At 55.0% G+C, this 14,375-nt stretch overlaps 1 protein-coding gene across 1 annotated transcript in view; it reads right to left on the bottom strand.

Annotated features, from left to right (window-relative positions):
• Positions 1–14,375, bottom strand: part of MYT1 (myelin transcription factor 1) — a 107,957-nt gene that overhangs the window by 88,236 nt on the left and 5,346 nt on the right. The window contains exons 3-5 of the mRNA XM_029917349.1: positions 9,470–9,656; positions 7,624–7,680; positions 5,507–5,590 (exon numbers count right to left, since the gene is read on the bottom strand). The gene's annotated coding sequence lies outside the window, so the exon portion shown is untranslated. The remainder of the gene's footprint in view (positions 1–5,506; positions 5,591–7,623; positions 7,681–9,469; positions 9,657–14,375) is intronic.

Here is a 14,375-nt window from a genome sequence, read left to right as displayed (position 1 = left end):
GGCACTAAATTTCTAACAATCAAAGCAAGTGTTTAGGGAACTATCAGAGCAAAGCACAAAAAACAGTTGTTTTAAGAACTCGGCTTTTTTTTTTCCTCCCAGAAGTATCCAAATAGTCATGCTGAGGAAAATTATCAATGTATTTGACTTTGTTACACCAATTTATGGTTTAATATTGTTTTAATATTGAATTTTATGTCAAGAAACATAACTTTTGGCAAGGGCTTGACACCATGCTGAATGAATGAGTCAGTGAGGGTGCAGCATGGCTTGCTGGCCTGTGGGTCCTCCTCGGAGAGGAGGCTGGGGACCCTGTACGCACCGACGGCCTCTCTCACACTGTCCACGCCCTCAGACCCTGCCCCATGCATGGCCCAACATCCTCCCCCTCCCCCCACTGCCTCAGAGAGGTCCCAAGGGCTCAGCAGAGACAGCCCAGGACTGGAAAGGCAGATCAGGGCTTTGTCCTGAGGGCTACCAGCTTATGACCAGCCCATCCCACACAGGTCCTTCTCCTTGGCCTCCAGGGCCTCCAAACCCCCAACCCCGTCTTGTACCCTAGGGGCTCCATCCAAGTCCCCTGGGGAATTCCTCAAAGAACTCCTTCCCGCGTCAACGTGTTGCTTCGATAACCGGTTGGCCGTCTTATGCTGGACATGCCCAGCATCCAGCCTACGCCGCTCTTCCTCCGTTCCTCCTCGCCCAGGGCCGCGGTGCACCTGCTGGCCACCTGACTCCTGGCTGCTGGCTGAGGACCCGCGCAGGAGACTGGAGCCCAGGTACTTATTCTCACCCACAGGTCTCCGCTCCTGTAGGGCAGACTTCTCTGGGCACTGTCAGGTCCAGGAGTGGACCCCACCTTACCCAGGGAAATCCTCCTGCCTACACTGCAATCCCCTTACTCAGCTCTCCTCAGTTTCCAGCTGGAGTGTGACATGTATCCCCTACCTGGACCCTAATTGAGACAGATCTCTAATTTGGATCATTTACCGAAATAAATCCTAAATGGACCAAAGAGGCAAACATTTAAATATAACAATAGAAGTACTAGAAAAAAGCATAGGGCCAATATTATGAGCTCACAAAGCACAAACTATAAAAAGAGTTTCAACTCACATAGCAGAAACATTTCTACAAGGCAAAACTACTTTAAACAAAGACAAAAGTCAAATAACAAATGAAGAAAAATATTTGCAAGTATTTAAGGATAAAGCCTTACTGCTGTACAAATCAGTAAGACACCGTCCAACAACCCGGTAGGAAATGGGTCAAGGACATAAGTAATTTATAGAACAAGGAGAATTTGCAACTTTTAAACACATAAAAAGCTGTTCAACTTGACTCCTGGTAGGAGAAATGCAATCTTAAACCATGGAGTTTCTCTGTCAACCCTCTTCGATTAGCAAAGATCCAAAGGTTTCCTGGCACAGACACAGTAGGAGAGTGGGGACACACCTCACCCACTGCCTTGGGGTGGGCACTGGGGCACACTCTGTGGAGAGCAATGTGACAACAGATCTTCCAAAGCCCTGTATTCCTAGGGATCTACCCTAAGACAAGCTCACTATCGGGAAACACACATGTTCAGGGACATCACTGCATAACTGTCCAAGACGGAAAGGTGAAAAACAGCCTGAATGTCCATCAATAATGGCTCGTCAGCACCGTGGACCACACAGGACCTCCCGCAGACACTGAGCCACGTGGACAGGCTCAGTGGAAGCTTAGAACCGCCCTGGAGGCCCCGGGAGAGACTGGTGGCAGAACAGATAGCTCTCTGTGGCTGAGAAGCGGGTAGAGAGGCTCCCTCCTTATGGTATCCCTCCCTTGGGCCTTTTCTTTTTGAATCATCTGCATGTATAACCTATTCCCCCTCCTCCAAACAGGAAAAATAAAATGTATTAAAATATTTATATATACATTTTTTGAATTCCCAATCCTTTAGCCAGCCCTGGGGCTGGGGTTCGGGGGCCCCCACGTGATTTTATGTGTTGGAAGGCCTCCTTTTTGATGCTGGCCCCTCTGAGACTCTAATGGGGCTACTGCTGACTCCCAGCACCCCACAGATGGGCTCCTCCCCCAGGACTCCCTGGAAACTGTCCTGGTGGGAACATGTGAGGAGACGCTGCCACCCTCTGGCAGATGAGGAAGGAGACACAGTGTGGAGACCCAGGGGGGTCCCCAGGACCCTGTGAAACCCCCAGGGGTTGCTCTGTGGCCACATTTCGTGTGATCCAGGGCTCTCTGTGAGGGTCCACGGGGACACACACTGGATCTGAATGCATCAGTGTGTTTGTCATACTTCAATTAAAATAAATAAATAAAACCAAGGTGTCCCATTGACCCTGACCTGCCTTGGCAGTGGGGTGGGGTCCTAAAGATAATACAATCCCCAGAAACTATTGAAGCAAGTGTTGGGGCCCTTTCCAACATGACTGTGGATAAGACCAATGACCCCAGGGAGAAAAGTGGCCTGACACTCCCCCCCGCCCCAGAATCCCCTAGGCCTCCACTGGGACAGACAGAGCTCAGGCTGGGGGGCCATGAGGAGAGGTAGTGACAAGGGTCACCACAGAATGTGACAGAGGACACAACCCCCACTTGGGCACCGCCACCTGGGTTTAGGGTTGAGTTTCAGTCCCCAGCTGAGGGGCTGCCCAGTCACTCCCAGCCCACAGTCCCAGCAGCGACCTCACCCTACCTTCTGGCCTGCCCAGGGCACAGGCTCAGCCAGGTGCCTTGGAATGGTGGTATGCACAGAGGGCCATACTGTCCACTCTGTATCACAGGGTCTACACTGCAAGGCATCTATACTGCAGCCAGCATGTCTACACTGCAGAGGGGACTCCCTGCAATACACCCAGCACATCCAACTTGCATATGCTTAGTGGGGCATATCCAGCCCTGGTGTGTCTCCACTGCAGAGAATCTGCAGTTCACCCTCCAGGGCATGGGTACCAGTTTGTATCCACCTTGTGATCCATCTATATTGCGATGTGTGCACACACATGTGCACATGTCTGGACCCAGGACTACCAGAGCCACTTTTACTGCCATTTGTGGACTGATTGATAAAGTGTCAATGATCCAAGACAATGGTGCTAATGCTCCACCTTCAAAACGCAGCAGTTTCCCACATGACCCCTGCCCGCCGCTGGGCTGGCCTCTGCCAGGACAGTCTGCAGAAGTGAACATGGCTGCAAAGCCTCAAGCCCTGTTCTCAGTTGCCAGAGTTAGAATTAATGAAAGGAAAATAAAATCGTTGACGTGAGGATCATGATTTTACCTTTGAAAGTTTATTCTTTAACATTTTGAGAATAATTTTTGTCTTTTGTATTTTTTTTCCCAAAAGCCTCCCACTGCCTTTAGGAAAAAGTACCAACGTCTCCATGACCCACCCCCTCTCTGGCTTTCTCGTCTCCTGTAGGCCTGATCCCTCTATTTGGGGCGCCCCAAGAGCATAAAAGCACTGAATGTGTTTCCTGCCACAGATGAATGACTTAAAACAGCAGGACTTTACTCTCTCATGGTTTTGGAAGGCAGAACTCCAAAGCCAAGGTGTTAGCAGAGCCACACTCTCTCCAGATCCCTATCTGTGCACCCTTTCTCACTTCTTCCAGCTTCTGGTGGTCTCCAGGGTCCCAATCCCCGCCTCAATCGTACATCACCTAGTGCTCTTGCTGTATCTTCTGTGTCTATATGCAAATTTTCTTCTTCCAATAAGGATCTGACTCAGGTATGACCTCATCTTACTTAACTAATCACATCTGCAAATACTTCCAAATAAGGTCACATTCACAGGTGCTGGGGTTAGGACTTCAACATGTCTTTTTAAGGACCTGACTCAACCCACAACACTCATTGATGAAGAAACCAGTAAAAATATTACAACCCAGTTCAAAGGAAAATCTAAACCATAAACATATACACAGGCAATCAAGAATCCTGAATGAGTCTGTAAATAGAGGCACAATTGGTCCCTCAGAGAGCAGTCCTCAAGTGCCTTCTGCTGGACAGAATTAATTCACACTTCAATGAAAAAGAATTGTCTGCACTATCAATTTCTGTGATTATAGAGCTCTGAAATAGTTCAAAGATAATGAAAGACAAAATCTGTAATGTAGAGCCAACAGGACACTCAATAACTTTTTTTGACATTTCACGAGTACACAAAAGTAGAGAGACGAACACGGGAGCGCCCGTGCCTGCCCCCGAGCTCTATCAACGATCCACTCTGTCCACATTCACAGGACTATCTAGAGGCAAATCCCACACATGAGCATGTCATTTCATTCATAAATATTTAATGAGTACTTTTTAAAGGATTTTAAAGACAAAAATGACAATGATCCTACTGAATTTTAGAAAAATCACTCTGGTTGTCAAGTAGAGAAAGACTGAAGAAAATAGCAGAGGCAGAAAGGAGAACTCCCAGACACCCCACACATGTGAGCACACGACACAGAGTGTGCCACACACACACACACCACACAGTGTACACACCACACACACATATACTACACACGGTGTGTATACCACACGTATGCACATGCAGCGTACAGTATGTACACCGCATACATGCGCACACTACCATCAGTGCATGTGCAAGCATGTGTACACACAACACGTGCACCACATCCATGCACATACTCCACACAGAAGTATACACCACACACGCACACAATGTGCAGTGTATGCACCACACACATTCACATACTACATGAGGTGTATACCTCACACATGTGCACACACAACACACAGACTCTACAATACATACACACGCAACATGCAGTGTATACACCAAACATGTACACACACTACACACAGTGTATGCACCACATGCATGCACACACTACACTCAGTGTATGTACGGGGATGTGCACATACTACACGCTGTGTATGTACCATATGCATGCACACGTGACACGCAGTGTGTGCACATGCACACAACACTCATGTACACATGCATGTCTCTTGCCCGTCACATAAGCTCCACACCAGTGTACGGACAACACTTTCACACAGATCATGCAGAAATGTCAAGTCCCCAAAGCCCCTCTGGACACGTCTGGAGCCTTTCAAGCTGCTATGCCCCTGCTCGGGTCCCCGGGCACCTGCCTCATCTATTGTCCTCCTGGGCTTCAAGGAGCCTCCCGCTGCCCACACAACCTCCCACCCTCAAAAGACCTGTGCACCTTCTTCTCTGTCTTGAGATGTAAGATTTGGCCACCAGTGTTGCCCTCAGAGACCTGCACTGCCCCTGACCAGCTCGGAAGAAAGCAGACTGAATTCAGCATCAGGCAGGGACTTAGCTGAGGCCTCTCCAGGCAGTTGAGACCTGTTAAGCCCCTCCCCATGGACCCCTCTGCACCTGTTCTATCATTGATCAGCTAGCAACTGAGACTCCAGCCCCAGGTCTCCCAGCATCAGGTGTCACCACCTTTCTGTCTTCAAGGGTGCTGGTACCCATAACTCCCCTTCAAGTCAGCCTGTCCCCAGAACTCACCTGCCAGGGTCTCCTTCCCCCCGCCAGACTGGGATCTGAGCTGCTCCAGTTCCCACTGGCCACCTACTGCCAGCTCCGACGCTCCTGTCCACCATCCAGCAGCAAGAATGATTTTGAAACACAAACATGGCCGCATCACTCCTCTGCCTAACACTCTCTGCAGCCCCCACCGCCCCCAGATCAGGCCTGTTAAGGTCTCTTCTCATTGTGGCCCTGCCTGCCCTCCAGTCTCACCCCCTCCAATCCCTATCCTTGCTTGCTCCCTCTCATGCTCCTATGCCCTCCTCAGGTACCGCTACTCACCCCTAGAAGCTAACAGGCCACCTCTCCAGGAAGCCTGCCATGACTCTATCAATGTTGGCCCATCAAAGAAAGATAAGCCTCTAGCATGACAAGCATCAACACCAGAATGGAACTACTTGAGGGTGAAGCACACATATTCCTGAATCCTCGGGAACATGCTCCCCACCCCCACCCCCTGCCATGGAAGCTCACAAATGTGTTGAATGAGCCACATGCAGTTCTGCCACCAAGCCTGGGGTCCTACCACCCTGGCCTCCTTGTAGCACGTCCAGATAATTCTTTAGGAAGGGTACCAAGGGACCTGGACTGGAGGGCCACCCTGCTACGCCAGCAGTCCTGTGTCCTCTGCAGCAGTGTTTATAACTGACCACTAGGTGTCAGGGTTGGGCTGCATAGCACAGAACCCACAGGGCCTGGGAGACCAGGGATCCTGCTCACCTACCCCAACCCTAAGGGAAATGGCTGCCCCTCTTAGGTTGGACAGAACTAGTGTGGGAGGCCCTCTTGGAAGAGGGGGGCTTCGGGGTGCTTTGAGCCAGTGGCTAGCCTCCTGGTTTCTCGGTTCCCTGCACAAGCTGCTGATACCCACCACACACCACCTCCAGGAACCCCTGACCCCTGCATCCTGTAGCTCACAGCCCCTCAGCAGTCTCCTGTCCCACTCACAGCTGATGTGAGGCCACTACTGACTCCAAGTGTTCATCTGAGCTGCCCAAACCCAAAGCTGAGACCCCAGACTAGGCCCAGAGCAGCGTGGGCAGGGAGGACCACAGATTCATTCCAGCGTCATTGCAGGCAATGAGCAGTGCTAGCTACGCGGAGGGCTAGGCCCCTCCACACTCTGAGACAGGAAAATTACGATCCCAATTTGACAAATGAGGAAAGGGAGGCTCAGAGAGGTTGAGTACCTCACCCTGGCTCACACAGCAAGGACGGACCTGGCTCTAGACCAGCACTCCAGACCATTATGTGGAGATATAGACAGAGATCTCAGGCAGGACCCACCTCCATGGCAAGAGGCACCAGCTCTGAGAGTCTTTTTGCGAGAGCGAGAGCTCTGCTCATAACTACACTCCTCAACCCCTGGGAAGGAAGCAGGGACTCTGGGTTCCCAGCTGCTCCGGAGCAGGTTCTTGAGGGAGCAGCAGGTGGCTGATACCAGGGCCAGCCTGTGAATACCCTCCTGTGGACGATGCTGACGGTGGGAGCTCCGCCGGAAGCTAAACGTGTCCTGTTGCTCAGGTATTGCAAGCTCATGCCAGAGCAGCCTCGGCAGAGCCTGTTTTCACTGACAGAATAAGGTAAGAGTGGTTCTGCCTCCTGGGCCATTGTGGGCGGGAAAACACAAGTGCCGGTAGCCCTGTCAGCACCTGGCCCTTAGTAGCCATTGGTATAAAGCTGAAGGAAACAGGTGAGGGAGTTGGGGAAGGTGCCTCAGCCCTGAGTGGAGGTTGGGGACAAGAAGTCGTCTTCGGGCAGAGCCCAGGCCTTATGCACTACACCCAGAAGCCTTCCCTCTGGGGGAGGGGCCCTCTCACGTGCACCCTGGCAGGCCCCGTGAATCAATGGTTTGTCCAGAGCCAAGGCGTTTCCTGGAGTTTGGCTGTTCTGTACTAAAACCAGAGAGACCCAAGTAAACCAGATGGTCTTTCCCACAAATGGGATGTGAGAGGCTACAGGGTCACAGGTGGGGGTTGGGGGGCTCTTGAGAGAGTACAGTCAAGGTGGACACCAGCGGTGACCTGTTTGGACAGGACTGTCATGGAGACTAGAGAATCTACACGTGAACGAGAGCTGGGCCCTTGCTGACTCACCCAGGGCATAGGGACTCCTTCAAGACCTGGCAGCTCCTGGAGCTTCAAGAAGGGGCCCTGGGGAGAAAAGACACCCAGGTTCTAGGCTCCAGACACAGCCCTGAGGACGCACCGACCACATCAGAGTCCTCAAGTCCAGTGAGAAGACAGAGAAGGAGCCCCAGTAAAGCACTTGGAGGGGCTCTGGGTATGAGAAGGCAACCCTGATCAGGCCAGGAGGCCACCATTTAGCTGAGACCTGGAGCCTTTGCTATGAAACTGGGCCCCCCTGTCCCTCACCTCCTCCATCCCCCATCCCCAGGCTGGCCTGGCTCTGCTCCATTCCAACATGGGAGCCATGAACTCTGTGTCCACAGCCCCTGTTGACTTCAATCTTCCTCCGAGACCATTCAGACCTCCCAGACCATGTCAGCCCTTCCCAAGGTGCCCTTGCCTAGTCTGGCACTTGACCTCCTCCGTGAACACAGTGTCACCATTGTCAACTCCACCACCGCAGCACTAAGCAACTCCAGCACAGGCAATGTACTGTGCACACCCACTACCTCCTCACCTTCTCCATCCCCAGCTGATAGCACAGCTTGCTGGCCGCCTGAGACAGAAATCATGGTGGGCAAGGGGTAGGGGGGACTGCCCAGTCTGGATTCAAACCTCTGTCCTCCCCTGAGAACATGGTGGCCATGGGCCCCATGAAACTAGACTCTCCCCACAGAGGTTACAGGACCCAGCAGGCAAGGCCAAGCAGGCAGCACAGGGCTCTCCCCATTTTGGAGCTGGCTGGGGGCAGAGATCCCAGGCAAGGGAATCTGAGCCCTGACCTGTACCAAGCCCGCTTGTACCATAGCATCAGCCCAGAGTTGCCCGCATGGCTTCTATACACACCCATCTCAGGCACGTGGACACCATTGCCACACCTGCATGGACAACCTCAAGACTTTGAAAACCCACTCCCATCAGGTCTGCCTCTCAGCAGAAAACTCCCTTCACCTGCTGTCTCCCTCCCTCCCTGGAACCCTGGGCTGAGTGCACCCTGGTGGGGACAGGACGGACCCAGCCCCAGCCCAGGGCTCCGCAGAGAGTCAGGCAGGGAGGAGAGATGTGTATCCTGCAGGACACAAGACAAGAAGGGCCAGGACAAATGGCTCCTTAGACATGAGTCATCACTCACATGTCTGTCTTGTTAGTCTCTCAGAAGCCCTCACCCCAGACTCCGGAAGCAGAGGCCACCCCTACCCTAGCCGAAGGTCCCAGGCTGGGTAGAGCTGCCATTCTGAGCTGGGTGGGTCCCAGCCTCAGCCCCTTATGCTGACCACTGCCAGGGTGATAGCGAGAGGCCCCTCCTATAATCCCTGGACAGAGGTGCCACCACAGCCCACCAGGGCCCAGCCCAGTCTGGTTCCCTAGCACTACTGTTTCTAGGGTGTGGTGCACACACAGTAGGCCAACATCAGTGTCTGCTACATGGAGCAGCACAAGTGAGCCAAAGGATGAGTGGAGGCAAGGGCAGCCCCATCAGCAGGAGGGTGGGCCCACCAGTGTGGGGCAGAACCATGCCTGGGGCCCTGGGCCGGGGGCACCTCCCTCTACTCGGGGAGGCACCCTTTGTTCAGCAGCCATCACTGGCTTGTGGCAAAAAAATGCCTGGCTCTGCGCAGAGGACAGGGATCTGGAGGGAGAGGCCAGAGCCAGCTCCAGTGCCCCCCAGCTAAGTCCCGCTTCCTCCCCCACACTCCCCCGGCCTCAGGCACAGAACCTCCCTGGCCCCCACACAGCACCCCAAATCTCCCCTGCCTCAGAGCCATGCAGACACCAGGCTTGCCTGTCTCCACCACAGCAGGACCCTACTCACTGGCCACAGAGGACACAGAGAAGGTGCTCCAGGTGAAGGTGATCGGGATGCGTAGACGTGACTCAGTAGCAGGAACATGTGCCGCTGCCACATGCAGACCTGAGGCGGAGCCGGCCATGTGCATGCGCATGTCACCCAAGTTGAGCAAACGCCACGGGGCATGAAACACACATGTGCTCACCAGCACCTGTATGTGGAGCAGCGAGCATGTGACCTAGGGGCCCTTCCCCCATCACTGATACCCTTGCAGCCAGAGAGGGCCCCTCGCCAGTGCCTGGTCTCAGTGGCTGTTCCAGACGGCCCCACCCTGCCATCTGGATCTAAAAATGGTAGGCAGGGCCTGGAATTGAGCGCTAGTTTCTGCAAACGTGGGGGAGGAAGACATGTGTGCTGAGATCTGTGTGAAGTGTGGGAAGGTGTGCGTGCCATACTTGGTACAGGGCCCTGGGGTCGCCAAAGCTTCTGTGACAGGTCAGGCTCCATCCTCTGTTTGGGGTCACTGCCAGGCAGATAGGGAGAGGAATGAGCAACCTTGACCAGCAGAACCCATTGCTCTGGCCCTCCTTGCTGCCAGCTCAGTCTGTCCTCTCCCACCCAGGAGCCCCAAGGGCCACCTCATCCTGGCCTTCCTCCACCAACTGTCCCACAGACAGAGCCTGGTCCAAGGTCAACAAGTCTGGCCTCTGGAGCATCCTATTCCCAGCTCCACCTGTGGAAAAGGCCAGCTGCCCATATTCCCTGGGAACAGAAACAAGCTGAGCTACTCAGCATGAGCCCTGCATAGAGGGACAAGCACTGCCCAGCTCCAGAATCGCCCCCTGGCCTGGCCTTCTGGTCTGAGTCATGGCTCTGTAGGAGTTAATTTGAGCATGAATCAGCCTTGCCTGTCTACTGATCTTCGGGATGAATTCATGAACTGACAAGGAGGCCAGGCTCATGGATGGCTCCTTCCTGGGTCCATCTCTGGAAGGTCCATCCAGGCATAGGTGGAGGGTGTCAACGTACATCCACAATCTCCCACCGCCCACCCACATGTTTACATACACAGATATGCCTGTGACCCTCCCACTTGAGACATCCAGACACCTGCCCCCTCCCTCCCTGCCCCTGCCCACACTGCACATGCCACAGGAGCCCTGCTGGAGACAAGAGGAGACCCCTTTCCACCCCTCTCACTCCAAGTGCACCAAGACCACTCAGGAGACATACCCCCCAACTCAGGACAGGAACACATGCTTGGTGAAGCCCCCTCCCACCCAGCAGGGCCCGCTTCTGGTTGTTGGAGCCTGAGCAGGAAGGAGGGGAAGCAGCCACCACAAAGATGCCCATACCTGCCACTCCATTTCCAGTTTAGCCTCCCGTCCCTCCTCATCTGAGTTTCTGGGGGACAGGAAGCAGTAAGCTGTCTGGAAATAGAGTTCCCTTGGGAGAACTCTTGCGCCTCATTCCTACTTGGGTTTAAGTCACATAGAAACTTCTCAGCTTGTATCTGGAGAGGGAAGAAGGAGTGCACGTGGGGAGGGCAGGCCGTGGGCAAGCAGCTGCAAGCCCCGGCCCATGTTGCCCCAAACCCAGCCTCCCAAAGACCCCAGGTGAGGGTGGTGCCATCCACAGTCAGCTAGACTACGGGCAATATCCCCCCTCCAGTCCGGCTGCCCCGACAGACCCCCGGGCAGGGCTCCTGTAACGGCCCTTCCCCTAGCCTCCTCAGCCCCCTCCACCCCCTCATCCCACAGACCCTCTCCACCTGAGGACCCGGGAGGATCATCCTCTCCTCCTCAAAGTTTTCATAGACCAGAGCCAGTACCCTATCCGGGCAGTCAAAACCCCCGCTCCCCCACCCCCCGTGGGCCTTGTCCTCTCACGCACACTAGCAAGGCCTCTGCCAGCTCCTTGGACTCGCAGCTGAGCCTTCGCAGCAAGGACCACCCTATCAGAGATGGACGAGGCCCCTCTGCTTTGCCTCCCTGTAGCACGCCTCCTCTCGGACCACGCCTCACGCTGCACTTGCTTCCCCACTATGGCATCAGGCCTGTGAGAGCAGGAAGATTTTCCTCTGTTCACGGCTCTACTCCTGGTCAAATGCTTGTGGAGCAAACTAATGACCCTGGGCCTACAGTGGGGTTATTTGAGAGCTGACTAAGCCAAAGCCCCTGTGGGACCCCAGTCTGGCTTCTCCTACCTGCCCTGAGCCAGAGGCCTCCCTCACAACCTGGCATAAGAATGCCCAAGACATGACCTCCCCTGGGGACAGCTCAGTGCTCACTGGGTGTAAGAGGGTGGAGAGGCAGCTGGGCGCCCAGTGGCTGGGAGGGGAGAGCCCTGCTCTCTTGAGGTCACATGTAGAGGGCTCTCTGCCTCGCTGGAGAAGTGTGAAAACCTGGTTTCCGTCCTAGGGAAATGGGCTGTGTCTTTTTCCAGTGAGCTAAGCTTTTCAGTTACCTTCTTAGAGGCAGCTGGGGCCCAGGCACCCTCAGGAGCACTTATCCTGCAGGGCCAAAAGTCACAGGCCGTGCCCATTCCTGGTGAGCCAGAGAAGGGGAGAGCAGGACAGCAGGCCGGCCTGGACCCTAACCTGCAGGGCAGAGTGCCTGTCGTCACCACCCAAGCCTGCCTAGGTGAAGCTGAGATTGCCAAAACACAGGTGCTCGGTGCCTGAGTTGTGTGTACACACATAGGCACGTGCATGTGAGTGTGTGCATGTCTCCATGTGTCTCTGTACATGTCTGTATATGCCTGCACAAATGTGTGTGTGTGTGTGTGTGCACGCGCGCGCATGTGTATAAAGACCCAAGTCACCTGGGTCAGTCAGAGATAGGTGGACGGTGGCTGCCACAACCAAGTGTAATGACAGTGAGAGTAAAGCTGGCACTACTAAGCTTGCTCGTGGCCTGCATGTTTCAAGGTCTTGACACCCGTTACCTGCCAGCCACACAGGGCCGGGCCAGGTGTGACCATGCTCCCCCTGCCTGCTCTGACAGCTGGGCTCTTTGGAGCTGCTTCCCCCCAGACATGCGAACAGTTGCACACAGCTTGCTTGCCGTCACACAAAATCACACGCACCCTCCTCCACGGCCCCCTCCCATCTCCTTTCCATAGGCTGAAAGTGCCTCACCTGACTCGTTCCTGAAAATGGAAATTACTTCCCCAGAATGACACTCACACAGTGCCCAACACACAGGGCAGAGAGAAGGTCCAGGGGAGCAAAGACTGGGGCCCCTGGCCCATGGGCCATGGCATCACAGTGGGGCCTTGGTCGAGGTGCTTCTGCGGGAGGAAGGGGCATGGGGGAGAGCCGTTGCGCCTGCAGGCCCGGTGCTGGCTCCTCAGGGTCCTGAGCCCCCTCACCGGAATGTGCCCATGAGCTAAGCACCCACACCTGGTGTCCCCCTCCTCCTCCAGCCCCTGCTGCCCCTGGGTCCCCCACCCTCCCATCTTCTACCCCGCATCCCACTTCAGATGTGACAGGTTGAGTGGGGAACAGGCCAGGACCCAGGACAGACTCAGGAGAGCAGAGACCAGGTCTAGGAGGGTCTCAGAATCCCAGACCCAGCCAGACACTGGTGGGGTAAAACCCAGATTCAGGTTTGCTCAGAGGAAGCCAGAGGCATAGTGGGAAAGCCCACGAGAGCATTCTCCTACTTCTGATACCGGGCTGTTCCCCCTCCCGAGGACTTGAGAAACGGCCTGCCTAGAATTACCAGCTCCAGAGAAAGTTTGAGGTGGTATTTGGTCCTTTGCTGAGCTGGGACAAAGCAGGAGGGATACAAGGGTCCCATCTGGGGCAGGGTTTGCTGTGAAGAACCCCCACCCCATGGCCTGCGCTCAGGGTAAGACAGGACACCGGTCAGCTACATCCTGGCCAGAGGCCAGACAGAGCCATAGACCCCTTGTAAGATGAGTAGGGGAAAGGGACACCAGCATCCCGCCCGAGGAAGGCCCACAGCCAGCCCCAGAGTGGTCATCCACTCAGCACAGCCCACACACCTGCCAACACAGGCGATAAGGTCAGGGGCACGGGGCCGCCCTTACACTGGGCCTGACCCTCTCTTCATCCTGCCTCTGGTGTCCAAGAACCATGAACTAACCCAGCGCCTCACCCCACCCACAAACACCCCCGAATCCAGAAACCCAGCCCCAGATTCTCAGAAGGAGCCGCCCATATGGCTTCTCCTCACCGTCCACGACCACACATCCCCTGGCCTTGCTGGTTCTCAGCCTGGAGCTCACCATTGGTCCAGAGACCACCCTGCCCAGGCCAGGGAGCCATTCCCTCCCTACCAGGCTGCCTAAGCCCAGCCTGGTTCACAGAAGCAAGGTGGACAGCACCCTCTCAGGCCTCTTTCCCTCTGCTGCTCAGAGAGAACGTCCTCATTCAGATCTATGAAGTCTGAGGGTATTCACATGGGACAGTGAATTGTTCCAAAGTAAGTTCTAGCTACGGTGCCCTACACACGCCAGAAAAAAAACGCCTGCACGTTCCTGCATGGAGGAGAGGGTCCTTGGGGCTGCCAGGGCGTGCAGCAGACCCTGCTGGGGACCCTTTCGGGAGGAGCTCAGCCCTGGAGGGACGACGGCTGGGGCCCCGGCTGAGGCGTACAGCACCCTCACCCTGCTATGCCCACCTCTGGGCCCACAGGAGGGGACGCTGCACATGGCCTCAGGGTACGTGGGCAACTGCCCAGGCTCCCGTCCTGACCCAGGCCACAGGCACACAAGAACGCAGTCTGGTGAAGGAAGCACAGCGAGGAAGGGGGGGAGACACCCCACAGGAGGTAGGCAGCTTGGTCTCCCCGTCCTGGAAACACACAGGCCCTTGATGCCAAAGTCCCTGCTGAGGACCTGCCCAGAGATGGTGCTGGGCACTGTCAGTAGCTGCAGCGTTGCTGAAACAGCCCAGCTGCCA

This window comes from Suricata suricatta, chromosome 12 (assembly GCF_006229205.1).
Source record: "Suricata suricatta isolate VVHF042 chromosome 12, meerkat_22Aug2017_6uvM2_HiC, whole genome shotgun sequence".
Lineage (NCBI taxonomy): Eukaryota > Metazoa > Chordata > Mammalia > Carnivora > Herpestidae > Suricata > Suricata suricatta.
The sequence above is the reverse complement of the archived record's forward strand: the minus strand, read 5'-3'. Positions and strand labels throughout refer to the sequence as shown.